The sequence below is a fragment of the Copadichromis virginalis genome, linkage group LG10, assembly GCF_057382275.1.
Source record: "Copadichromis virginalis isolate Kocher_CV1m ecotype Utaka linkage group LG10, C_Virginalis_male_GT1.1, whole genome shotgun sequence".
Taxonomy (NCBI): Eukaryota; Metazoa; Chordata; class Actinopteri; order Cichliformes; family Cichlidae; genus Copadichromis; species Copadichromis virginalis.
This window is the reverse complement of record NC_140627.1, coordinates 25,516,696-25,543,032: the sequence shown is the minus strand read 5'-3', so window position 1 is coordinate 25,543,032 and position 26,337 is coordinate 25,516,696. Positions and strand designations below refer to the sequence as shown.

Sequence of the window (26,337 nt, the reverse complement as noted above, 5' to 3'; positions counted from 1 at the left end):
AATTATAATTGAATGTTTACACTGGAAACTGTTACTCACTGTTTATCTACCCGCTGTTGCCAAGTGCTTGTTCATACTGAGTGAAGCAAATACAAATAAAACTGAATTTAACTGAACTGACCTGAAGTCATCATGGGCATGAATTTGGACCTTAAAGACTTCAGTAACTTTTCAACTTCAAACTTTTCATTTATTAGTTAAATCCTGGCAAAACATGTCACATTTTTTTAAAATTTTCAATCTGTGTTCAGATCACACCACAAAACTGAAACTGCTCTCATCAAAAACACAAACTACCTCCTCACTGCTGCAGACGCTGGCCATATAAGTACCCTCACTCTCCTGGGCTTATTACATTGTACTTAACTTATTTATAGGGCGATCGTCACTCAAGAGTTGGCAGTTCGTCTTGTAATCGGAAGGTTGCTGGTCCGAGCCCCGGCTCGGACAATCTCGATCGTTGTGTTCTTGGGCAAGACACTTCACGTACCGCCTACTGGTGATGGCCAGAGGGGCCGATGGCGCGATATGGCAGCCTCGCTTCTGTCCGTCTGCCCCAGGGCAGCTCTGACTACAACTGTAGCTTGCCTCCACCAGTGTGTGAATGTGAGACTGAATGAAGAGTGGAATTGTAAAGCGCTTTGATGATCTTGAAAAGCGCTATATAAATGCAATCCATTATTATTATTAATGCTTAGCGTTCATCCTCCAGCTTCACTGTGTTTCTATTATTTTAACCATAGCTGTGTGGCTAGCTCTATAAATACTACTCTAAAACACAAACAAAATAATTAAAAAATAAACCAGACGCCATATAACTCAAAACACAGGAATCAAAATATAGCTACAACTGAAAGAATGAAGACTACCAATTCACCCCAGAATCTAAATAACAAAGAATAAGGAACACTGGGACAAAAACCCAGGGGCCATGACAAGTTCAGGCTGGTCAGAAAGAACAGTGGTGCTGCAGGGCAGTAGCACTGATGTCAGAGGGAATGGCACATTATGTCACATTTATTACGTTTATTTTCTTTTTGTTTTGTTTTTTTGACACACAAAACATAAAAAAGGAAGAAAGAGGAAAAGAAAGAAACAAAATCTTCTTTTTATTATTACACTGTACTCTGTCCAGTTAGCAGTGTTCTTATATGCTGTACGTTTACAACACAACTATTAGTGTCAGGACCAAAGCTCTGAGTAGTAAACACTACTGATACAGTGTTTAGTGTATTTTGAGCTACAAAAGACTGAAAATGAGCTTTAGAGGAGATCCTTCTCTAAAGCTCGATTCTCACGTGAACACTGTGGTAAAATCCTGCTTCCAACTGAGGCAGCTGTCAAAGATCAAGCTTCTTTTGGTCAAACGCAACCTTGAAAGAGACATACATGCTTTTATATGCTCTCATCTCAACTACTGCAGTGCACTTTTCATCAAACTCACCCAGGCCTCCATTGCTCACCTTCAGCTGATGCAAAACGCCACCGGTGGATTTTTATCTTGTGCAAGCAAGAGCTCCTTCACTCACCGTTTTAAAACACACTTTTACTCCCTGTCCTTCAACCCAGTGTCAGATGTCTGTGATCTTATGTTACTTTTATGTACTTGTTTATTGTTTAACTTCAACTCCTCTTTTCTGTTTCCGTATCTTTTACCTTCTGGTGTGTGTTGTTTGTCTTTTGTATTTGATATCATTTTACTGCACTTTGGTTTGCCCTGTTGTTGTTTTTAAGTGCTTTATAAATAAAGTAGTACGGTAACTGTATTTGTTTAAATTACATACTTACAAGTCACCATTTTAGAAAATGCAAGATCAAATCAAAAATGAGTTACAAAAATACTTATATATTTGCCTCCAGTTAGCTGTATTATAATATAAAATACTTAAAAACATAACTATTGGAAAAGGAGTGAGCATCTTTACTCTCCAGGCAGAACAAAGCAAGTAACATGTTGAATATTTTCATGTTTTGAGACAGGCGAGATCACATGAAACAACTACTTCACCTTAACTCAAAAAATATATACCTAAGATCGTCTACAATCATTCACCGCACAACCCTTCCCTTCTTGCCCTGCTATCAGAATCAAAGTCCATTCAGTGTAAATATCTTTGTACCCTCCCCTTTCACAGACCTCCCTCAAAAGGACTTTGGGTTCGAATTTCAGTTCATATTTGCATTCTTATAACAGAAAGGAAAGCTTTCAGACATTTACAGTCATCGTGAGGAGACATGACGCAGCAAGTGAATCAGCTGGATCAAGAAAAATTGAGCTGTCCAATCTGTCTGGATCTCCTTAAGGATCCCGTCACTAATCCCTGTGGGCACAGCTGCTGCATGAGCTGTATCAAAAAATATTGGGATGAGAAGGAAACATACAGCTGCCCCCAGTGCAAGAAGACTTTTACACCGAGGCCTGTCCTGGTGAAAAACCATGTTAGCTGAGTTAGTGGACGACCTAAAGAAAGCAGGACTTCCAGCTGCTTCACCTGATCATGCCTATGCTGGACCTGAAGACGTGGCCTGTGATTTCTGTTCTGGGAAGAAGCTGAAAGCCTCCAAGTCCTGCCTGGTGTGTATGGCCTCTTACTGTGAGCAGCACCTCCAGCCTCACTACAACATAGCTCCACTAAAGAAACACAAGCTGGTCAAAGCCGCACTGATTAGCAGTGTATCTGTTATCTCTGCTTAATGGATGAACGCAAAGACCATGTCACAGTGTCAGCTGCAGCAGAAAGAGCTGAGAGGCAGAAAGATCGATCAGGGAATCGACAGAACATCCAGCAGAGAATCCAGGACAGAGAGAAAGATATGAAGGTGCTTCAGGAGGAGGTGGAGGCCATTAATCTTTCTGCTGATAAAACAGGGAAGGAGAGTGAGGAGTTGTTCAAAGACCTGATCAATCTAATTGAGAAAAAAAGCTCTGAGGTGAAGCAGAAGATCAGATCCAAGCAGGAAACTGAACAGAACAGAGTCAAAGAGCTTCAGGAGAAGCTAGAGCAGGAGATCAGAGATCTGAGGAGGAGAGACACTGAACTGCAGCAGCTCTCACTGACTGAGGATCACCTCCATTTTCTGAAAAACTACTCCTCACTGTCACATCAGAGTGCATCTACAAACGTACCCACTATCAGTGTTCAACCTCAACAGTACTTTAAGGATATGATGATGGAAGTGTCACACCTCAGAAATGAACTACAGGCTGCTTTGAGTGAAGAGCCGGCAAACACCTGTCAGAAAATGACTCAAGTGGATCTAAAAGAGCCCGTGACTAAACACGAGTTTTTGAAATACGCCCGTAAAATCACACTGGATCCAAAGACTGCAAATCCATATTTATCTCTGAGTATGAGCAACAGGAAGGCAACGCTGACGCAAGTCGAACACTTGGTTTCCATTCATCCGAAAAGGTTCTTTTTTTTTTTCTTTTTTTGCCTGTCCCATTTGGTTCTTTAGCCATCAGAAATGTTGTCTGAAGACCAACAAGGATACCCAATGGGGGATATTGCTCACAGCAAATTCCTAAAAACTCCTATTGATCATTGTTGCTCCCATAGATACATTTCAGTTTACCAGTCATGAGGCTCCAAATTATACCAGGAGAGGGGTTTGAACCCACGAGAGCATCCGCTCATTGGAACTTAAGTCCAACGCCTTAACCACTCGGCCATCCTGGCGCATATATATTGTGTATGCGTGTTCCTTTAGGAAACAGGAAGATTGGTAGGAGAAAGAAACGTATTATTCTTGTTTGTTAGGATCATAGCCATAAATGGAGGACTCTTATAAAGTCCATGGATTTTCATTCACACATATTACATGAGTTATCTACTCTTTACACACTCTTTACACACTAAGGATCCACACTACCAGGGCTACGGCACACAGCTGTTTTATAAATCATCAAAACCAATACTATCCTAAGATTTATTATATACAAAAATGATCTGTTCCAAAATGTTTTCATGTAATCCTGAAAACAGAAAAACAATCTTCTGCACTATTAACCATCCACAAATGGAAACAACAGACAATACAGGTGATTTTAGCTAAAGAAGCCAAGAAAAAATTGTGGGGGTTTTTTTTTTCAAACGATGTAATTTACAGCCACAGAGGACAGGAAGCTGCAGTATGTAGAGAAAGAGAAGAGTTAAACCTATAATCAACATGAGTCCTTGTAGATGGCAGCCTCCGGTTTTTAAAGACTTCTATCGGTCTCTAGTGGACAACAGAGGTAACTGCAGGATTCGAGCCAGAATAATGTAACTGCAGTTCAAAACTACATATTTTTTTGATTTCCCATAGAAAGTGTGTGTCCACGTGTCAGTCCAAGTGGCAGGATTTAGTAATTCTCGTAATAGTTAAATGTAACTCATTCACAAATATTAAGTCGCAACATTTCAGCCTGACTAACCTTCGAAGATTACACGAAGGCAATGTCCACATATCCACACGCACGCATATATCTAACGTATAACAAATTTCTTTACAGAAACTGTTGAATCAAATTACACTTCTTTTTCACAGCTTCAGGGAGTGCACCGTTCCTGGAAATACTGCAATACCAGGTCGATGCGTGGAGTGGACGGAGCAAGCCCCTATTCCATCTCCCTGTTCCAAAAATCAATTTAATATATGGTCCCCGGGTAGGGGACGTATCAGATATTAAACTGATAAGAACAGATTTTTTTTTTTTTTTTTTTTTTTTACTTCTTTTATTTTCTTTCCACAACAATTCAAAAAACTTTTTCCATTTCCATTACAAAGACATATTTACGTTTCATTTCTTTCCCACATTCATTCATCGCAAACCAATCATTTTCATGTAACATATTCATATAACTTATTGCTTTTCATTGCTCCTTTTCCCTTTCTCCCTTCCTTTCTCTTTACCTACCACCACTTTTTAGGTGCCTTCGCAGTAAAGAAGGAAGGGAAATCTTTCCATCTATCCTTGATCGTGTCTATTCCCCATTTTTGTAGTTCATGCCAGTATGTCTTTTCAAATTCCCTCTCTACAGCTTTAGTCGTACCTATTTCCCCCTCTTTATATCCTCCCATTATACAACTCTGTCTTGCCTTCCACAATTTCATTTTTACAATTGTTAACAACATACAACGTATTTTGTATCTCTCTTTTTCTATGCTGTTAGCCCTAAAAAGGGTAATCTCTTCATAAGTCACCGTGCCCAAACCTTTATACTTCCCCTTTACCCTTTCCCATACCTTTTTTGCGTATTCGCATCCCCAAAGTACGTGTTCTATTGTTTCCTCTTCTACGCAGTTGTCCCTCGGACACTTTTTCTGTTTTCCCAAGTTATGTGCATACATAATGATCCTCACGGGTAACCTTTTGTGTAAATGCATCCAATTAAAATCCTTCAAAACATTTTTAAAGGTCTTATCCTGTGCACATTTCCACACTTCTGGACTCACCGGTACCTGGTTATAATTAGCTTTCCATACCATTTTCTTATATAAAAGTTTATGATTTAGTACGGTATCCACCTCTTTACATTCAGCATGTTTCTTTCCCCATCCCAGCATCCTCTGAAAATATTTTGGTCTAGTTTCCGCCTTTGGTCCCTTATTTTCCCACCCTATCAAAAAACGGTATGGAATCGCTAACCAAAACCATAACAATATTTGACATTTATGGACATAGTTCTGTTTCAATAGCTTGCATACATTTGCATAAAACATTGCATCTAACTTCAAAGGGACATTTGGTACCCCTTTCCCACCATCTTCAATTTCTTGATACATTTGCGTTCTTTTGACATACTCATAACCCCCCCAAATAAATTTAAATATCGCTCTGGTTATTTGCGCTCTGTAGATCTGAGGCATCGGAAACACATAGGCCAGATGTAATAACTTCGGCACCACCTCACTCTTTATAATCAGAACCTTCCCCGTAATTGTTAATTTCCTTGCTTTCCAAAGGCCCAGCTTCTTTTCTACCGCACTTAACCTTTTTTTCCAATTGCTAAGCTCATCTCCTTCCTTATTTCCAAAGGTGATTCCTAAAATATTCATTGGGCCTTGGCACAAAGTAAAATCACAGATATTATCTCTTCTACCCTCCCATGTCCCCAAATATTTATACATCGACTTCTCTTTATTTATCTTTGATCCAGTCGCTTTTTCATAAATATCTAAAATTTCTATCGCACCCTTTAAACTATCATCATCTGCCAGATATAATACTGTATCGTCCGCATACTGCGATATCTTTAAAACTTCCCCCCGCGGCATCGGAATCCCTTTTACTCTCTGGCTTTCCCTTATTGCGCAAGCCAAAGGTTCAACATACAGTACATAGAGAACAACAGATAATGGACATCCTTGCCTCAAACCCTTTGTTTGATACACTTTTTCTGTAAGGAATCCATTTACTTTTATTTTCAGACTTATGCCGTTGTATAAATTTTTTACCCATTTTTTAAATTTCTCTCCCAAACCCATATACTGCATTACCCTCCACAAAAAATCATAGTCTACCCTATCAAAGGCCTTTTGTTGATCTAGGCTCACACATAGTGCTGGCAAATTTCTATCTCTAACGTATGTGAGTATGTCTCTGTGTAGTTGCACGTTCCAAGACATTTGCCTCCCCCTAACCCCACACGTCTGATCCTTCTCCACTATTTGCATCATTACTCCCGCGAGTCTATTTGCCAATATCCTACTCAGGATCTTATAATCCACACATAGCATAGTTAACGGTCTATAATTATCAAGTTGTTGTGGGTTACCTTTCTTGAATAGAATAGAAACCACACCCATCTTCATACTCTCTGTCATCTCCTTTCCCTCCATGATTTCCTTAAAAACTCCCAACAAATGTATCCCCACCATTCCCCAAAAAGTTTCGTAAAATTCCTTTGTTAATCCATCTATCCCTGGCACTTTGTTTGCCTTCATTCCTTTTAATACTTTATATGCCTCCCCTATTGTAACTTCCCCTTCTAAACTGTCGCTTTCTTCTCCCGTTAATCTCTTTTTTATTTTCTTTAAGAAAAAATCCCCTTTTTCTCCCTCTAATTTTTCTTTTCTAAACAAGACCTCATAATACTCCTTCGCCGTTTTAAGCATATTTTCCTTCCCTTCTATCATTTTCCCATCCTTCTCTAATTTTATTATAACTCCCTTTTTTTCCTTACTTTTCATCTTTTTAAAGAAAAAGGCCGAACATTTCTCGTTCTCCTCATACTCCTCCTGCTTTATCTTATATGTTTCAGCCCTTGCCTTCCTTTCAAGTAGTTCTTCCTGCTTCAATCTTAAACTTTCCATTTTCTCGTCCATGTTTTTGTTGTTTCCTTTTTCATTTTGTAGTGTATAAGTATATTCTATTTCTTTTTGCAATATACGAAATTCCTCTTTCCTTACGCTGGACCTTTCCGTACAATAATCCACCGTGAACTTTTTTATTTTGTTTTTTACATCCTCCCACCAATCCAGTTTATTTATATATAAGCTTTCCATCTCCTCCCATAAAGGGAAGAGCTCTGCAAACCTTTCCTTATATTCTTTTTCCATAAGTACTTCGTTATTCAGTTTCCAGTATCCTTTTCCATAATCTATTCCTTCTATCTCCAAATCCACCACTATCATTTGATGATCTGTGAACAAAGCCGGTATTATTTTCCCTTGTTTTATTTTACACTTTTTCTCTATCAAGATGTAATCTAATCTACTTTCCATCCCTCTTGTGTTCTTCCATGTGTACCCCACTCTTTTCCCTTGTAGTGTGGCCATTACATCTATTAAACCGTATTTTTTTATAAAGGTCTTAAAAGGGAGCGAAGTTTTTATTTTCTCCAGTGAACAGTTGAAATCCCCTCCCACAAAAATATTTTTCCTTGTCATAAAACAAGTGTCCATTTTTGAAAGAAGTTCTCTTCTTAATTTGGGATCCACATATGCATACACATTTATTATACGGTTTTGTGTCCCACTTTTTTCCACATCTACAACCATAACCCTTCCCTGTATTAAAGTATAACTGTCCTTTATTCGTATACTTTTATTCCCACATAACACTCCTACCCCAGTCCCATGTACTCCCCCTATACTCCAGACCGATTCACCTCCTCTCCATTCCTTCGTAAAGAGGTCAACATCCCCCTCATCTTTTAAATGTACTTCCTGCAACAAGCAGACATCAAAATTATAATACAACAAAAATTCATAAACCATTTTTCTTTTCCGAGCATTCCTAAGTCCCCTTACATTTAATGTTATTATTCGAAAGTTTCCCATGTCTTAAAACATAAATCAAAAAAAAAAAGAAAAAGGGGGTCTCAAAAACAAAACCAAAACAAATCAAAACCATAGGAGTTTTATTTCAGTATCCCCATTTTTAACTCTTCATATTAACCTGCGCCAATAAGTTCTTAATAAAGGAATCTTCCGATTTTTCTTCGCTTTCAGCCTCTTCCCCCGTATCCCCATCACTAGTGAAATCACTTAAGGGGGTATGCATGCATTCAGTCTGTGTACCCCTCAAAACATGTCCCTCCGTATTTTCCACCTGCTCGATCCGTTCCTCCCTATCCTCTTTATTTTCCGTTTTTGTCTCTTCTGGAGAAGCACCTGAGCTCACCTTTCTCCGCCTCTTTGCTGATTTTCTCCGCGGCTTCGCTACTACTGCCCACACCTGTCCGTCCTCTGCTTGTTTCTCTCTCTCGGCGTCCGATTCACGTAATGTTCCTTCCTCCTTATTCCTCTGCTCTACTCCGCCTTCCTTGCTCCCAGCTCTCTCCTCGTTAAGGTGATCTTCGGCAGCCGTTGACGCCTCCTGTGTTCTTTTTCCGATATCAGCTTCTGCATCCGATTTTCTGTAATGTTCATTTCCTGCCGCTTCAGAATATGACCTTGGCCTAGTACAGTCTCTTGCCATATGGGTCTCTGAATCGCACAAATGACATTTTCTAGGTTCCTTACAGTCTTTAGTTATGTGGCCTATCTTCCCGCAACTCCTGCACCTCATTTGTTCACACCTGTCCGCATTATGTCCGGTACTGCCACATTTTCTGCACGCTTGGGGCTGCCCAGCATACACTAGGAAACCCCTATCTGCTCCTATGGAGAATACCGCGGGTGGATGGCAATATCCGTCCTCGGTAGACGTATCCACATTTAATTTGACTCGGAATTGTCTTTTTCCGGTCCATAGTCCTAAGCCATCCTTTATTTTGCGCACTCCTGGTAGTACTGTGACGTACCTTCCTAAAAAGTACTTAATTGTCTCTTCCGAAACCCAAGGGTTATACATATGGATCGTTAAAATCCTATAATCATTTCTGTACAAAGGAGTTACCGTATATTTCTTTAGTTCTTCGTTTTCTTCTCCGTGAAATCTCCTTCTCACCTCCTCCGCACATTCTCCCGTGCAAAAGGTTACATCATAATGTTTACTTGCCGTACTCTGCTGAAGGCAGTAGATTTCCTCAGGCTTTATCTTTAAAGCCTCGTAAAGGATCCTTCGTCCGAAGTTAATTCTGTCATGAATCTCGTCCTCTTTCTCCATCAACTCAAATCTCAAAGTATTTCTTGTACCTTGCATCCATGTATTTCTCTCATGAAAATTGGCCGACGCCGCCGCCATCCTGCATTGCTTCTCGCCTTGTAACTGATAAGAACAGATACTACACTTGATCTTAGCCAAAAGGCCGAGAAGCGATACCCGCATATGGCACGACAGAAACGACTCATTCTGCTTACTGCAACTCTAACTCATGGTTACAATGAAGAACACAGTCGCCTTCTAACAAATGGTAGAGGACAGGTCGATGTTTTACTGACGTTTTACCTCCGAACATCACAATATAACTATGGTCGGCATGTTTCAGTTTATAAACGGCGCCACATATATAACGACACTTTAGTTTCTGAAACGCCGGTCAGCGCGTGCCGGTTAATGAGATTCGAAATCACGTGGTCGTCTGCAGTCCAATCAGCGGTCGTTAAGACGGAGCGTCTTAAATTCATTTTTATAACTTTCTTGGCGTTATAATTGTTTTCATAATATGATAATTACAAGATGAAAGAATTATAATACCAGTATCGTGCGTTGAAATGAAACGACGAAAATCAAATAAACACGTCTATGATTGTTTAAGGTTTCACAAAGACACACTTCCGCCCTCAGGTGTACAGACAGAAAACTGCACAAAGTCTACTCTAGACCACAGTAATCTACTGTAGAGTACTGACACTGGATTTGCAGCAGTTTCTAACCATGGAAGTGGACAGCTTAAATAAGTTACAATTATTTATGCATTTTTGTAACTTTGGTGTGAAATGAGAAAGTCTGAGAAAACTTGCAGCTGGAGGGAGGTTGAATGTATCTGTTTATCTTTTCTGCATTTGTATTACTTTAACGAACTAACCCCAGTGCTATTTCTTTTTTTTAAAAACAAACAAAAAAACATAACAAACAAACAAAAGAAAAGCGAATAATTTTTTTTACACTTTAGCTTGTTTAGCAGTTAGCAAAACACCCTTAGGTTAGAAAACACACAAAAAATAAACAAACAAAAACAACTAGAAAAAATTTGCATTTCCTGCGAAAATGCAGTGTGGATGCCTTAACGCTGAAGATGTTTGCTGAAAAAAGCTGAAAAAGTTGGAAAAAAAAAAAAAAAAAAAAAAAAGCTGCCCTGAGCAGGATTTGAACCTGGCCCTCCTGGTCAAAGGGCAGCTATTTAGCTCACTGAGCCAAACACTTTCTCACAAAGAAGAGGTGGAGAGATTGACAATTGTGCTGAAATGAGCAGAAGCTGCTGAGAATTGTGCTGATAAGAGGTGGAAAGGCTGAAAATTTTTCAGAAGAGGTGAATAAGCAGAATTTGGGCAAAAAAAGAGGTGAAAATTCTGCTGAAAAGAGTTCAATCAGCAGAATTTCTGCTGAAAAGAGGTGAATGAGCAGAATTCTGCTGAAAAGAGGTTTTTGCTGAAAAAGAGCTGAAAAAGTTTGGATTTGTGCTGAAAAGGGGTGAGAAAACTGAAAATTTTGCTGAAAAGGGGTGAAAAAGATGAAATTTGTGTTGAAAAGAGTTAAAAAAAAGTTTAACTGTTAAGTGAATGAAATGTTGCCATAAGCTGGATTTGAACCCAGGCCTCCCAGTCTGAGAACGGATGCTTATCTCACTGAGCTAAAACACAGCTCAGCCCATCATGCAAAATCAGTGACCACATTGATAATGTGTTCCATTCATTTCAATGGTCAAAAGTCATAACACACATCATCAGAAATAGCAGAATATTTTAAAGTTTAAACATAGTATTTCTGCTAAAACTTAGTATTTATACTAAATAATATTTTTTTCCTGCCAAATCATAGCATTTGTGCTGGAACACAGAAAGTTCTGCCAAATCATACAATTTGTACTAAAACCTTATTTATGATTTAGCAGAAACACTGGGACTTGGTAGAAATACTATGATTTACATGAAATACTTTGACTTAGCAGAAGTACTACAATCTAGGAAAAAAGTACTACAGCATAGCAGAAATTCTATCATTGAGCAGAATTACTAGGATTTAGAAGAAATACTAAGATTTGGCACAAACACTGATGTGGCTCAAGAACCTTTATTGTGCATTTATACTATGATTTGGAAGAAATACTATACTTTGGCACAAATACTATGATTTGGAAGAAATACTATGTTTTAGCACAAATACTATGATTTGGCTCAAATACTATAACTATCCTCGGTCAGAAGGAGAGGCTGACATCCAGGGATTAGATTACCACAGGTGGAGTTTATTGCGGTCAGATGGATGGTACAGGGAGGTATGGCATACAGTAGGAGGATGTGGAGAGGTGATATGGTGTGGTTTCTATGATTAAGAACAGGGTATGCATTACAACATGCATACAGATTAAAGATTAAGAAAACTGGCAACAAATTCCTCCACTACAAATCAGTCTGATACCACTTCTTACAGGGTTCACGTTTACTAAGGCACTACCCAAAAGGCGCCACAAGAGGGCACTCCAACACAAGAGATGACCTATTTACACTGATGCACTTAGTAAACAGTCAGCCCCCTACTTAGCCACTACATAATACAGTGATTTACAGTATACAAATTCACACAAATACTATGATTTGGCAGAAATACTATGACTGAGTAGTAATACTATAACATAACAGATTTCCTAAAAAAAACTATGAAATTGCAGTAATTCTATGACTTGGCAGAGATACTACGTTTTAGCACAAATACTATAACAACGCAGAAATACTATGACTTAGTAGTAATACTATAACATAACAGTTCAATGTTCTTGCACAAATACCACAATATGGCAGAAATACTATGTTTTAGCACAAATACTGTGATTTGGTATAAATACTATGATTTGGCACACATACTATATTCCGCAGATACACTATAACATAACAGATATTCTACGACTTAGTAGTAATACTATAACATAACAGAATTATTATTTGGGCACAAATACCACGATTTGGCAAAAATACCATGATTCAGCACAAATATGATGACATGGCAAAAATACTATGATTGGGTACAAATACTATGATTTGGCAATAATACTGCATTTTAACACAACTACTGAGATTTGATTGAAATACTATGATTTAGAAGAAATACTATGACTCCATACAAATACGATGCTTTGGGACAAATACTATGTTTTGGTTCCAATACTATGATGTGCAACAAATACTATGATTTGGCACAAGTACTATGATTTAGTACAAATACTATGATTTGGCAGAAATACTCTGATTTAGCAGAAGTACTATCTTTTGGTAGAAATTCCTGCTAAAAGGTAGTATTTCTGCGTTTTAGTGGAAATACTGTAATTTGGCATAAATACTATGATTTGGCATAAATACTATGCCTTAGTAATAATACTATAACATAAGAGATATACTATGTTTTTGCACAAATACCATGATTTGGCACAAATGCTGTGATTTAGCAGAAATACTATGATTGGGTTCAAATACTATGATTTGGCAATAATACTGCGTTTTAACAACAACTACTGAGATTTGATTGAAATACTATGATTTAGAAGAAATACTATGACTCCATACAAATACGATGCTTTGGGAGAAATACTATGTTTTGGTTCCAATACTATGATGTGCAACAAATACTATGATTTGGCACAAGTACTATGATTTAGTACAAATACGATGCTTTGGCACAAATACTATGTTTTGGCAGAAATACTATGACTTAGTAGTAATACTATAACATAACAGATTTCCTAAAAAAACTATGAAATTGCAGTAATTCTATGACTTGACAGAGATACTACGTTTTAGCATAAATACTATAACAACGCAGAAATACTATGACTTAGTAGTAATACTATAACATAACAGATTTCCTAAAAAAAACTATGAAATTGCAGTAATTCTATGACTTGGCAGAGATACTACGTTTTAGCACAAATACTATAACAACGCAGAAATACTATGACTTAGTAGTAATACTATAACATAACAGTTCAATGTTCTTGCACAAATACCACAATATGGCAGAAATACTATGTTTTAGCACAGATACTGTGATTTGGTATAAATACTATGATTTGGCACACATACTATATTTCGCAGATACACTATAACATAACAGATATTCTACGACTTAGTAGTAATACTATAACATAACAGAATTATTAATTGGGCACAAATACCACGATTTGGCAAAAATACTATGATTGGGTACAAATACTATGATTTGGCAATAATACTGCATTTTAACACAACTACTGAGATTTGATTGAAATACTATGATTTAGAAGAAATACTATGACTCCATACAAATACGATGCTTTGGCACAAATACTGTGATTTGGCAGAAATACTATGACTTAGTAGTAATACTATAACATAACAGATTTCCTAAAAAAAACTATGAAATTGCAGTAATTCTATGACTTGGCAGAGATACTACGTTTTAGTACAAATACTATAACAATGCAGAAATACTATGACTTAGTAGTAATACTATAACATAACAGTTCAATGTTCTTGCACAAATACCACAATATGGCAGAAATACTATGTTTTACCACAAATACTGTGATTTGGTATAAATACTGCGATTTGGCACACATACTATGATTTGGCAGAAATACTATGCCTTAGTAGTAATACTATAACATAAGAGATATACTATGGTTTTGCAGACATACTATGTTTTTGCACAAATACCATGATTTGGCACAAATGCTATGATTTAGCAGAAATACTATGATTGGGTATAAATACTATGATTGGGCAGAAGTACCATGTTTCAGTACAAATACTATGATTTGGCAGGAATACTCTGGTTTAGCAGAAATACTCTGATTTAGCAGAAGTACTATCTTTTGGTAGAAATTCCTGCTAAAAGGTACTATTTCTGCGTTTTAGCAGAAATACTGTAATTTGGCATAAATACTATAATTTGGGATAAATACTATGATTTGGCACATATAATATATTCAGCACATATATTATAAAATAACAGAAATATTTGGCCCCAAAACCATGATTTTGCACAAATACCATGATTTTGCAAAAATACTATGAATTGGCAGAAATACTATGATTTAGCAGAAATACTATGATTTGGCAAAAGTACTTAGATGTAGTAGAAGTACTTTGCTTTAGCAGAAATACTATGATTGAGGAGTAATACCTAAACATAGGAGAAATATTGATACACAGACACACATACACAGACAGTAAAGGGAACAGGAGCTGTGGAGAGTCTGGGCTTGGTATATGTAGGTCAGTTAAATTAGCTGCACCTGCTGTAGTCAGCCCTTACACACACAGACACAGAGAGAGGTGTGAGTTTTCTTCAGTGTATTTCTGACATTCAGGATTCCCCTCGAACAAATGGCCATAATTTCCTAACCGTAGAGGCTAGAACGGTCATTCAGGCATCGTTTTATTCAGAAGAGATGGGGGAATCTTCAGGTCTTCATAATTCAGAGATAAAACATAAATTCTTAAAGATATATGACTTGTAATACACTGTAACTGAGTAGAGGCGAAGCAAAAACTGCCTTGACTTGCGCTCAAACAACCTTTGGTAACTCTAAATCTATATGGAGCATCAAAATCATTCTTTCACCGTAAGAAACAGCAGGCTTTGGTGAACAGTCATGGAAATTTTCAGGGCTCTGTGGAAATCCATCAAAAAGATATGACGAGAGAAAAAAGTGGTTCATTTCCAGAGATTGAAATCTGATGAAATCTGAGCGAGGGACAAATTTCCTACCCTCAAACAAGTCCAACTCATTTCAGAACGGTAATAGGTGAGAAAGAAATTCTTGAATTGTGAGCGTCAGGAGTGTCTGAACATATACGGGGACAAGCCTCATGTCTTAACTTCGCTTCGTTAAGGAGATATGACAATTTGAAAATGCCTCTCATTAGAGAAATCCAGCGGTGATTTTGAACAAACTCTCCATTGAGTTTATATGGAGAGTTTTCTGACTTTGTGTTACTCTGAGGAGATTTGCAAAATATCTATGAGTCCCACAACAATGATAGTGACATTTTCTGAAAGCCAGCAAAAATACCTACGTTTTGGTGTATAATTTGTGGGGCTTGAGTGGAAATTGAGCGAGTAGCAAGAAGTTGTTTGGACATGAAGAGAAAATTCAAACAGTTTCACTGTCCCCTCTGAGTTAATTGCATAGCAACCATAGCAACGCATGTATTTTCTGAAAAATCACAATTTTGCAACTGAAAACTCAAAGAGGGATAAGATGAAAACGGTAGAAGATCTGAAAAAGCTGAATCATACAGGAATAGCCAAATCATTTGAGAACATTTTAAAGTTTGAATGAAGTTTCTAGGTGAAAGTATGAGGCAGTAGTTAAGTTTCAAAGACAAGAAAGTTTTAGCAGAATTGTGGAAGTTTCCCATTCATTTCAATGGGACAAATTAAAGGAAAAAAGTGTAATATTTTAAAAAGTATAATAGTAATAAACACCAAAAGTCATAGCCGGCATTAGCAGAAAGAGCAGAACAGTTTAGAGTTTGAACGGTGAAAATAGCACAAAAATTGTGGAAGTAGATCCACGGCAAAAAGTGTACGGAAACACCCGGAATAATAATAAAGAAGAAAGAGAAACAGGATCTCAATAGTGTGGATGCCTATTAAGGCATCCACACAATTAGTATTAACAAAACAGTACGACATCGACAATTGAAACTAGGGTTAAATGTCAGAATGAAATAAAAGGCACTGTTCATAAAGAGTTGGTTTGACCACACCTACCTTTAAAAGGTTCTCTTAGGGGGCAGTGTTTACTTTATACGAAGTAATAGAATACAAGCCACCCTAAGCCGTAGACCGCAAGACGTCTTAAGATTGTGGTGTGATGGTGTGACATTTAATAAAAACATTAAATAGAACTATTGCCAGCTATTTTTTAAACACTTCAAAAACAAAGCCAGTTTAACCACCTTAAACTAACAAAAGCTACACTTACACCAAAAGAATCAGACATGTAAACTGCTCTTGAAGCATTTACAATTCTTAAGATTGCAGTCCCATTTAGAAGAAAACTGGGTGATGTAGAGACAAGGCACCATCTTGGTTAAAATATATAAGTCAGCTCAAGAGGACAAAGGCAAGGAAGGCAGCAGGTTCGAATGGAATCTGCTCCAGATTGCTCAGGGACTGTGCAGACCAGCTGTGTCAGGTGGTCCTGTACATCTTCAACCTGAGCCTGAGTCTGGAGAGGGGTCCTGAACCGTGGAAGACTTCCTGCATGGTTCCGATGCCAAAAATCGCACACCCCAAGGAGCCAAACAACCTCAAGCCTGTGGCCTCGACTTCTCATCTGATGAAGACCATGGAAAGGCTCGTTCTGCACCACTTTTGCCCACTGGTGAGCTCAGCGATCGACCCCCTGCAGTTCACCTACCGATCTGGAATCGGGGTGGATGACGCTGTCATCTACCTTTTACACTGATCCCTCTCTCACCTAGAACAGCCTGGGAGCACTGTGAGGAAAATGTTTTTTGACTTCTCCAGGAGACTAAGGTCCTTTGGAGTCTGCAGGACTCTCTTAAGGACATTCTATGATACCGTGGTAGCATCTGCCCTTTTCTATGCAATGGCCTGCTGGGGGAGCAGATGCACGGACAGGGACAGGAGCAGGTTTGACAAACTGGTGCGGAGCTCTAGCTCTGTGCTGGGATGTCCTCTGGAGTCTGTGGAGGCAGTGGGCAAGAGGAGGATATTAGTAACGCTGACATCCATCATGAACAACCCACATCACCCTCTGCATGAGTCTGTGTGCTGAGCAGCTCTTTTAGTCAGAGAGTGAAACAGCCTCACTGCAGGAAGAAGCGCTCTCGCAGATCATTCATCCCAACAGCAGTTAGACTCTATAACTCCTCAATCACAAAATCATAAGTCACTGGACATTGTGGACATACACTGTCACACTTCATGCATAATGCATCTTTTTATATGTATGGACGTGTGCAGGTATATGTGTATGTATACATATGTATATTTAGTGTGTACATTCAATTCAATTCAATTTTCAATTCAATTTTATTTATAAAGCGCCATATCACAACAAAAGTCGCCTCAAGGCGCTTCATAGATACAGAGAAAAACCCAACAATCATATGACCCCCTATGAGCAAGCACTTTGGCGACAGTGGGAAGGAAAAACTCCCTTTTAACAGGAAGAAACCTCCGGCAGAACCAGGCTCAGGGAGGGGCGGCCATCTGCTGCGACCGGTTGGGGTGAGAGAAGGAAGACAGGATAAAAGACATGCTGTGGAAGAGAGACAGAGATTGATAACAGATATGATTCAATGCAGAGAGGTCAATTCACACATAGTGAGTGAGAAAGGTGACTGGAAAGGAAAAACTCAGTGCATCATGGGAATCCCTCGGCAGCCTACATCTATTGCAGCATAACTAAGGGAGGATTCAGGGTCACCTGGTCCAGCCCTAACTATATGCTTTAGCAAAAAGGAAAGTTTTAAGCCTAATCTTAAAAGTAGAGATAGTGTCTGTCTCCCGAATCCAAACTGGAAGCTGGTTCCACAGAAGAGGGGCCTGAAAACTGAAGGCTCTCCCTCCCATTCTACTTTTAAATACTCTAGGAACAACAAGTAGGCCTGCAGAGCGAGAGCGAAGTGCTCTAATAGGGTGATATGGTACTACAAGGTCATTAAGATAAGATGGGGCCTGATTATTTAAGACCTTGTATGTGAGGAGCAAGATTTTGAATTCAATTCTGGATTTAACAGGAAGCCAATGAAGGGAAGCCAAAACAGGAGAAATCTGCTCTCTCTTTCTAGTCCCTGTCAGGACTCTTGCTGCAGCATTTTGGATTAGCTGAAGGCTTTTCAGTGAGTTTTTTGGACATCCTGATAATAATGAATTACAGTACACATGTGTGTGTAGTGTGCATGTACATGTCTATACTTATAGATATCTATTACTTACAAATTAATAGTAGCGGTAAAATAGTTAAATTTATGTCTTGCATGTTTCTACAACCATATCCATAATCACATACTGTGTATGCTACCACTGTATATATCACAGGTGTCAAACTCTGGCCCGCGGGCCAAATTTGGCCCGCAGCCTAATTACATTTGGCCCGCGAAGCCATACCAAATTACTATTAGAGCTGGCCTACTGGTATTATACAGCTAATATATATATTGTTTAGTATTAAGCTTTGCTTGTTCCATATTCAGTTTTTCAGCAAAACTTGTTTGAGTCCATAAGAAAAGATTCATTCTTATATCTGAGAATCTGAAGATTTTGTTTTTCAATAAATATTAACATTAGCCCGCGACTTTGTTCCAGTTTTGAATTTTGGCCCACTGTGTATTTGAGTTTGACACCCCTGGTATATATTGTATTATCTTACTTATTTTGTATTTGTTTGTATTTTATTTGTATTTTTGTATTTTCCTGCTGCTATCTGTACCTGAGCTGAGGTAACGCAAAAATTTCCCCGCTGTGGGATCAATAGTCTTATCTTATCTTATCTTATTTTAGAGAAGAGAAATACATTTGTTTTGGCCGATTTCTCAACTTGACCTCCAGCTTTAGGCAACTGAAAAAAATGGCACAGTGTCCCACATTGTAAGGAAATATGGGCAAAGCTGCTGGGGGAAAGGGTTTGCTTCAAAACAATCCAACAACTACTGTACATGCTGGGATAAAGAAACATTTAACATAATAGGTCTGTAGTCTGTTATACTGCTGTGAGAAAATACATGCAATGTGTCACAAAATACAGTGTCATCACTTTTTGGCAAGATAAATAAAATTCTTGAAAAGTGCAATTACATATGGCTGCTTTGCCAAAAATAGAAATAGTGAGTGGTTAAGGTTCTCGGTATTTAACTTCTTGAAGTTGAACAAATGTCAGTAGACTTCCTGTTTACACGTTGTGTCAGGACAAGCGAGCCACACTGTATCTACTTTAAGAAGCTCATGTGCAGCAGATGCAGCATTACCTTTAAATGTCACTCAGCTCTGCCCAGATAAGTGACTTCCCATTGTTCCCAGAGTGAAAAGGAATGGCATTAACACAAGAAAGAAAACAGCGGTTTAATACAAGACATTTTTTAAAAAAAATGAAAAAAAGAAAAGAAAAAGAAATTATGATTTCGCAGAAACATCCCTGGTTAATATTAGTTTTACATTGAAAAGTGTTCAACTGCCTTTCAGAGAGGTGACACCTCCCAATTTCAAGGTAGTTATTTTATTCACTTTTTCCATTAACCATTTAACAATTTTCCCTTTGGGTTCAGCATCACAGCTTTTTTTTGTGGGAAAGATATTGCTCACATCAAATACCTAAAAACCATATCTGTTGCTCTCATAGATTCCATCCAGTTTACCACACATGAGGCTCTAAATTGTACCAGGAGTGGGGTTTGAACCCACGAGAGCATCCGCTCATTGAAACTTAAGTCCAACGCCTTAACCACTCAGCCATCCTGGTGTATATATTTACGTTTTGCCAAATCATGTGCATACATAGTAGCCCTTACTGGTAATCTCTTATGCATTAAGAGCTAATTAAAATCCTTACATCTATTATTCAGTTCTTTATCCTGCACCCTTTCCCACATTTCCGCCTCCCTGATCAAAACCCCAGTCTTATACTTTTGCACCAAGGTTCTATACAGAAGTCTATGATTTATAATTATTATTACATCTTTACATTCCTTATTTTTCTTTCTCCATCTGTCCATTTGACGGTAATAAGTTGGTCTATCCTCAGCTTTGGGGACCTTATTATCCCATTCAATCAAAAACCGCAGAGGTAAAGACAACCAGAAACAGATTAAAGCTTGGCACTTGTGTATATCTGCTTCCTTTAGCAATTTGCATACATTACTGCAAAAAATCATGTCCAACTTCAGAGGGATGCATGGCACATTCCTTCCCCCCTACCTTATCTCTTGGTACATCATCCCCCTTTTCACATATTCATAATCCCTCCCCACATAAACTTAAACATTTTTCATATAAACCTCAACACACATGGAATTGGGAAGATGTAAGCAAGGTGGAGAAGGCCTGGTAGGATATCAGCTTTGATAACTAGCACCTTTCCCAAAATGGTAAGCTTCCTCTTGTTCCATAGCCCCAATTTTATACGCATCTTCTTCAAAATCTTTCCCCAATTAAAGATAGCATCCCCCTCTGTATTCCCAAAGGAAATACCCAAGACCTCCATTGGCCCTCCACATAATTGATATTCACAAATTGCCTCTCTCCTGCCCGCCCATCTTCCCAGGTATTTATACATTGACTTATACTTGTTTATTTGAGGCCCCGCAGCCTTCAAAAACTCCTGTATAACTCTTATTGATTCTGTTACACTTTTATCATCAGCCAGGTACAGCATTGTGTCGTCCGCATACTGTTAAATTTTTAATGTTTCTCCTCCCGGTAACTGTATTCCTGTTATGTCTGGGCTTTCCCTAATTGCACAAGCCAACGGTTCTACATATAACATGTACAGTAAGACTGAGAGGGGGCAACCTTGGCACAGACCTCTCATTTGTCTTTCTTGTCTTACATCCCAGCTTTTTTGGGGGTGACTGGGTGGGGGGATATTGCTCACAGCAAATTCCTAAAAACTCCTATTGATCATTGTTGCTCCCATAGATACATTTCAGTTTACCAGTCATGAGGCTCCAAATTATACCAGGAGTGGGGTTTGAACCCACGAGAGCATCCGCTCATTGGAACTTAAGTCCAACGCCTTAACCACTCGGCCATCCTGGCGCATATATATTGTGTATGTGTATTCCTTTAGGAAACAGGAAGATTGGTAGGAGAAAGAAACGTATTATTCTTGTTTGTTAGGATCATAGCCATAAATGGAGGACTCTTATAAAGTCCATGGATTTTCATTCACACATATTACATGAGTTATCTACTCTTTACACACTAAGGATCCACACTACCAGGGCTACGGCACACAGCTGTTTTATAAATCATCAAAACCAATACTATCCTAAGATTTATTATATACAAAAATGATCTGTTCCAAAATGTTTTCATGTAATCCTGAAAACAGAAAAACAATCTTCTGCACTATTAACCATCCACAAATGGAAACAACAGACAATACAGGTGATTTTAGCTAAAGAAGCCAAGAAAAAATTGTGGGGGGGTTTTTTTTTTTTCAAACGATGTAATTTACAGCCACAGAGGACAGGAAGCTGCAGTATGTAGAGAAAGAGAAGAGTTAAACCTATAATCAACATGAGTCCTTGTAGATGGCAGCCTCCGGTTTTTAAAGACTTCTATCGGTCTCTAGTGGACAACAGAGGTAACTGCAGGATTCGAGCCAGAATAATGTAACTGCAGTTCAAAACTACATATTTTTTTGATTTCCCATAGAAAGTGTGTGTCCACGTGTCAGTCCAAGTGGCAGGATTTAGTAATTCTCGTAATAGTTAAATGTAACTCATTCACAAATATTAAGTCGCAACATTTCAGCCTGACTAACCTTCGAAGATTACACGAAGGCAATGTCCACATATCCACACGCACGCATATATCTAACGTATAACAAATTTCTTTACAGAAACTGTTGAATCAAATTACACTTCTTTTTCACAGCTTCAGGGAGTGCACCGTTCCTGGAAATACTGCAATACCAGGTCGATGCGTGGAGTGGACGGAGCAAGCCCCTATTCCATCTCCCTGTTCCAAAAATCAATTTAATATATGGTCCCCGGATAGGGGACGTATCAGATATTAAACTGATAAGAACAGATACTACACTTGATCTTAGCCAAAAGGCCGAGAAGCGATACCCACATATGGCACGACAGAAACGACTCATTCTGCTTACTGCAACTCTAACTCATGGTTACAATGAAGAACACAGTCGCCTTCTAACAAATGGTAGAGGACAGGTCGATGTTTTACTGACGTTTTACCTCCGAAAATCACAATATAACTATGGTCGGCATGTTTCAGTTTATAAACGGCGCCACATATATAACGACACTTTAGTTTCTGAAACGCCGGTCAGCGCGTGCCGGTTAATGAGATTCAAAATCACGTGGTCGTCTGCAGTCCAATCAGCGGTCGTTAAGACGGAGCGTCTTAAATTCATTTTTATAACTTTCTTGGCGTTATAATTGTTTTCATAATATGATAATTACAAGATGAAAGAATTATAATACCAGTATCGTGCGTTGAAATGAAACGACGAAAATCAAATAAACACGTCTATGATTGTTTAAGGTTTCACAAAGACACACTTCCGCCCTCAGGTGTACAGACAGAAAACTGCACAAAGTCTACTCTAGACCACAGTAATCTACTGCATATACAAAAATGATCTGTTCCAAAATGTTTTCATGTAATCCTGAAAACAGAAAAACAATCTTCTGCACTATTAACCATCCACAAATGGAAACAACAGACAATACAGGTGATTTTAGCTAAAGAAGCCAAGAAAAAATTGTGGGGGGGTTTTTTTTTTTTCAAACGATGTAATTTACAGCCACAGAGGACAGGAAGCTGCAGTATGTAGAGAAAGAGAAGAGTTAAACCTATAATCAACATGAGTCCTTGTAGATGGCAGCCTCCGGTTTTTAAAGACTTCTATCGGTCTCTAGTGGACAACAGAGGTAACTGCAGGATTCGAGCCAGAATAATGTAACTGCAGTTCAAAACTACATATTTTTTTGATTTCCCATAGAAAGTGTGTGTCCACGTGTCAGTCCAAGTGGCAGGATTTAGTAATTCTCGTAATAGTTAAATGTAACTCATTCACAAATATTAAGTCGCAACATTTCAGCCTGACTAACCTTCGAAGATTACACGAAGGCAATGTCCACATATCCACACGCACGCATATATCTAACGTATAACAAATTTCTTTACAGAAACTGTTGAATCAAATTACACTTCTTTTTCACAGCTTCAGGGAGTGCACCGTTCCTGGAAATACTGCAATACCAGGTCGATGCGTGGAGTGGACGGAGCAAGCCCCTATTCCATCTCCCTGTTCCAAAAATCAATTTAATATATGGTCCCCGGATAGGGGACGTATCAGATATTAAACTGATAAGAACAGATACTACACTTGATCTTAGCCAAAAGGCCGAGAAGCGATACCCACATATGGCACGACAGAAACGACTCATTCTGCTTACTGCAACTCTAACTCATGGTTACAATGAAGAACACAGTCGCCTTCTAACAAATGGTAGAGGACAGGTCGATGTTTTACTGACGTTTTACCTCCGAAAATCACAATATAACTATGGTCGGCATGTTTCAGTTTATAAACGGCGCCACATATATAACGACACTTTAGTTTCTGAAACGCCGGTCAGCGCGTGCCGGTTAATGAGATTCAAAATCACGTGGTCGTCTGCAGTCCAATCAGCGGTCGTTAAGACGGAGCGTCTTAAATTCATTTTTATAACTTTCTTGGCGTTATAATTGTTTTCATAATATGATAATTACAAGATGAAAGAATTATAATACCAGTATCGTGCGTTGAAATGAAACGACGAAAATCAAATAAACACGTCTATGATTGTTTAAGGTTTCACAAAGACACACTTCCGCCCTCAGGTGTACAGACAGAAAACTGCACAAAGTCTACTCTAGACCACAGTAATCTACTGTAGAGTACTGACACTGGATTTGCAGCAGTTTCTAACCATGGAAGTGGACATACAAAACTAGCTTAAATAAGTTACAATTATTTATGCATTTTTGTAACTTTGGTGTGAAATGAGAAAGTCTGAGAAAACTTGCAGCTGGAGGGAGGTTGAATGTATCTGTTTATCTTTTCTGCATTTGTATTACTTTAACGAACTAACCCCAGTGCTATTTCTTTTTTTAAAAAACAAACAAAAAAACATAACAAACAAACAAAAGAAAAGCGAATAATTTTTTTTACACTTTAGCTTGTTTAGCAGTTAGCAAAACACCCTTAGGTTAGAAAACACACAAAAAATAAACAAACAAAAACAATTAGGATTAACAAAACAGTACGACATCGACAATTGAAACTAGGGTTAAATGTCAGAATGAAATAAAAGGCACTGTTCATAAAGAGTTGGTTTGACCACACCTACCTTTAAAAGGTTCTCTTAGGGGGCAGTGTTTACTTTATACGAAGTAATAGAATACAAGCCACCCTAAGCCGTAGACCGCAAGACGTCTTAAGATTGTGGTGTGATGGTGTGACATTTAATAAAAACATTAAATAGAACTATTGCCAGCTATTTTTTAAACACTTCAAAAACAAAGCCAGTTTAACCACCTTAAACTAACAAAAGCTACACTTACACCAAAAGAATCAGACATCTAAACTGCTCTTGAAGCATTTACAATTCTTAAGATTGCAGTCCCATTTAGAAGAAAACTGGGTGATGTAGAGACAAGGCACCATCTTGGTTAAAATATATAAGTCAGCTCAAGAGGACAAAGGCAAGGAAGGCAGCAGGTTCGAATGGAATCTGCTCCAGATTGCTCAGGGACTGTGCAGACCAGCTGTGTCAGGTGGTCCTGTACATCTTCAACCTGAGCCTGAGTCTGGAGAGGGGTCCTGAACCGTGGAAGACTTCCTGCATGGTTCCGATGCCAAAAATCGCACACCCCAAGGAGCCAAACAACCTCAAGCCTGTGGCCTCGACTTCTCATCTGATGAAGACCATGGAAAGGCTCGTTCTGCACCACTTTTGCCCACTGGTGAGCTCAGCGATCGACCCCCTGCAGTTCACCTACCGATCTGGAATCGGGGTGGATGACGCTGTCATCTACCTTTTACACTGATCCCTCTCTCACCTAGAACAGTCTGGGAGCACTGTGAGGAAAATGTTTTTTGACTTCTCCAGGAGACTAAGGTCCTTTGGAGTCTGCAGGACTCTCTTAAGGACATTCTATGATACCGTGGTAGCATCTGCCCTTTTCTATGCAATGGCCTGCTGGGGGAGCAGATGCACGGACAGGGACAGGAGCAGGTTTGACAAACTGGTGCGGAGCTCTAGCTCTGTGCTGGGATGTCCTCTGGAGTCTGTGGAGGCAGTGGGCAAGAGGAGGATATTAGTAACGCTGACATCCATCATGAACAACCCACATCACCCTCTGCATGAGTCTGTGTGCTGAGCAGCTCTTTTAGTCAGAGAGTGAAACAGCCTCACTGCAGGAAGAAGCGCTCTCGCAGATCATTCATCCCAACAGCAGTTAGACTCTATAACTCCTCAATCACAAAATCATAAGTCACTGGACATTGTGGACATACACTGTCACACTTCATGCATAATGCATCTTTTTATATGTATGGACGTGTGCAGGTATATGTGTATGTATACATATGTATATTTAGTGTGTACATTCAATTCAATTCAATTTTCAATTCAATTTTATTTATAAAGCGCCATATCACAACAAAAGTCGCCTCAAGGCGCTTCATAGATACAGAGAAAAACCCAACAATCATATGACCCCCTATGAGCAAGCACTTTGGCGACAGTGGGAAGGAAAAACTCCCTTTTAACAGGAAGAAACCTCCGGCAGAACCAGGCTCAGGGAGGGGCGGCCATCTGCTGCGACCGGTTGGGGTGAGAGAAGGAAGACAGGATAAAAGACATGCTGTGGAAGAGAGACAGAGATTGATAACAGATATGATTCAATGCAGAGAGGTCAATTCACACATAGTGAGTGAGAAAGGTGACTGGAAAGGAAAAACTCAGTGCATCATGGGAATCCCTCGGCAGCCTACATCTATTGCAGCATAACTAAGGGAGGATTCAGGGTCACCTGGTCCAGCCCTAACTATATGC

General features: G+C 38.8%; 5 non-coding genes and 3 pseudogenes across 5 annotated transcripts; 1 reads left to right on the top strand and 7 right to left on the bottom strand.

Annotated features, from left to right (window-relative positions):
* The first annotated feature begins 2,235 nt into the window (after positions 1–2,235).
* Positions 2,236–3,585, top strand: LOC146700565 (tripartite motif-containing protein 16-like; annotated as a pseudogene).
* A 12-nt stretch (positions 3,586–3,597) lies between these two features.
* On the bottom strand, positions 3,598–3,680 carry trnal-uaa (transfer RNA leucine (anticodon UAA)). The gene has a single exon. It is a non-coding gene; the product is annotated as a tRNA-Leu (tRNA).
* An 854-nt stretch (positions 3,681–4,534) lies between these two features.
* LOC146700563 (U2 spliceosomal RNA) lies at positions 4,535–4,751 on the bottom strand (annotated as a pseudogene).
* Positions 4,752–9,551: 4,800 nt separating this feature from the next.
* On the bottom strand, positions 9,552–9,692 carry LOC146700562 (U2 spliceosomal RNA; annotated as a pseudogene).
* Positions 9,693–19,920: 10,228 nt separating this feature from the next.
* trnal-uaa (transfer RNA leucine (anticodon UAA)) lies at positions 19,921–20,003 on the bottom strand. The gene has a single exon. It is a non-coding gene; the product is annotated as a tRNA-Leu (tRNA).
* A 1,212-nt stretch (positions 20,004–21,215) lies between these two features.
* Positions 21,216–21,298, bottom strand: trnal-uaa (transfer RNA leucine (anticodon UAA)). Its single transcript has one exon. It is a non-coding gene; the product is annotated as a tRNA-Leu (tRNA).
* An 847-nt stretch (positions 21,299–22,145) lies between these two features.
* Positions 22,146–22,336, bottom strand: LOC146700559 (U2 spliceosomal RNA). The gene has a single exon (XR_014922701.1). It is a non-coding gene; the product is annotated as a U2 spliceosomal RNA (small nuclear RNA).
* Positions 22,337–23,460: 1,124 nt separating this feature from the next.
* Positions 23,461–23,651, bottom strand: LOC146700558 (U2 spliceosomal RNA). Its single transcript, XR_014922700.1, has one exon. It is a non-coding gene; the product is annotated as a U2 spliceosomal RNA (small nuclear RNA).
* Between the last annotated feature and the right edge of the window lie 2,686 nt (positions 23,652–26,337).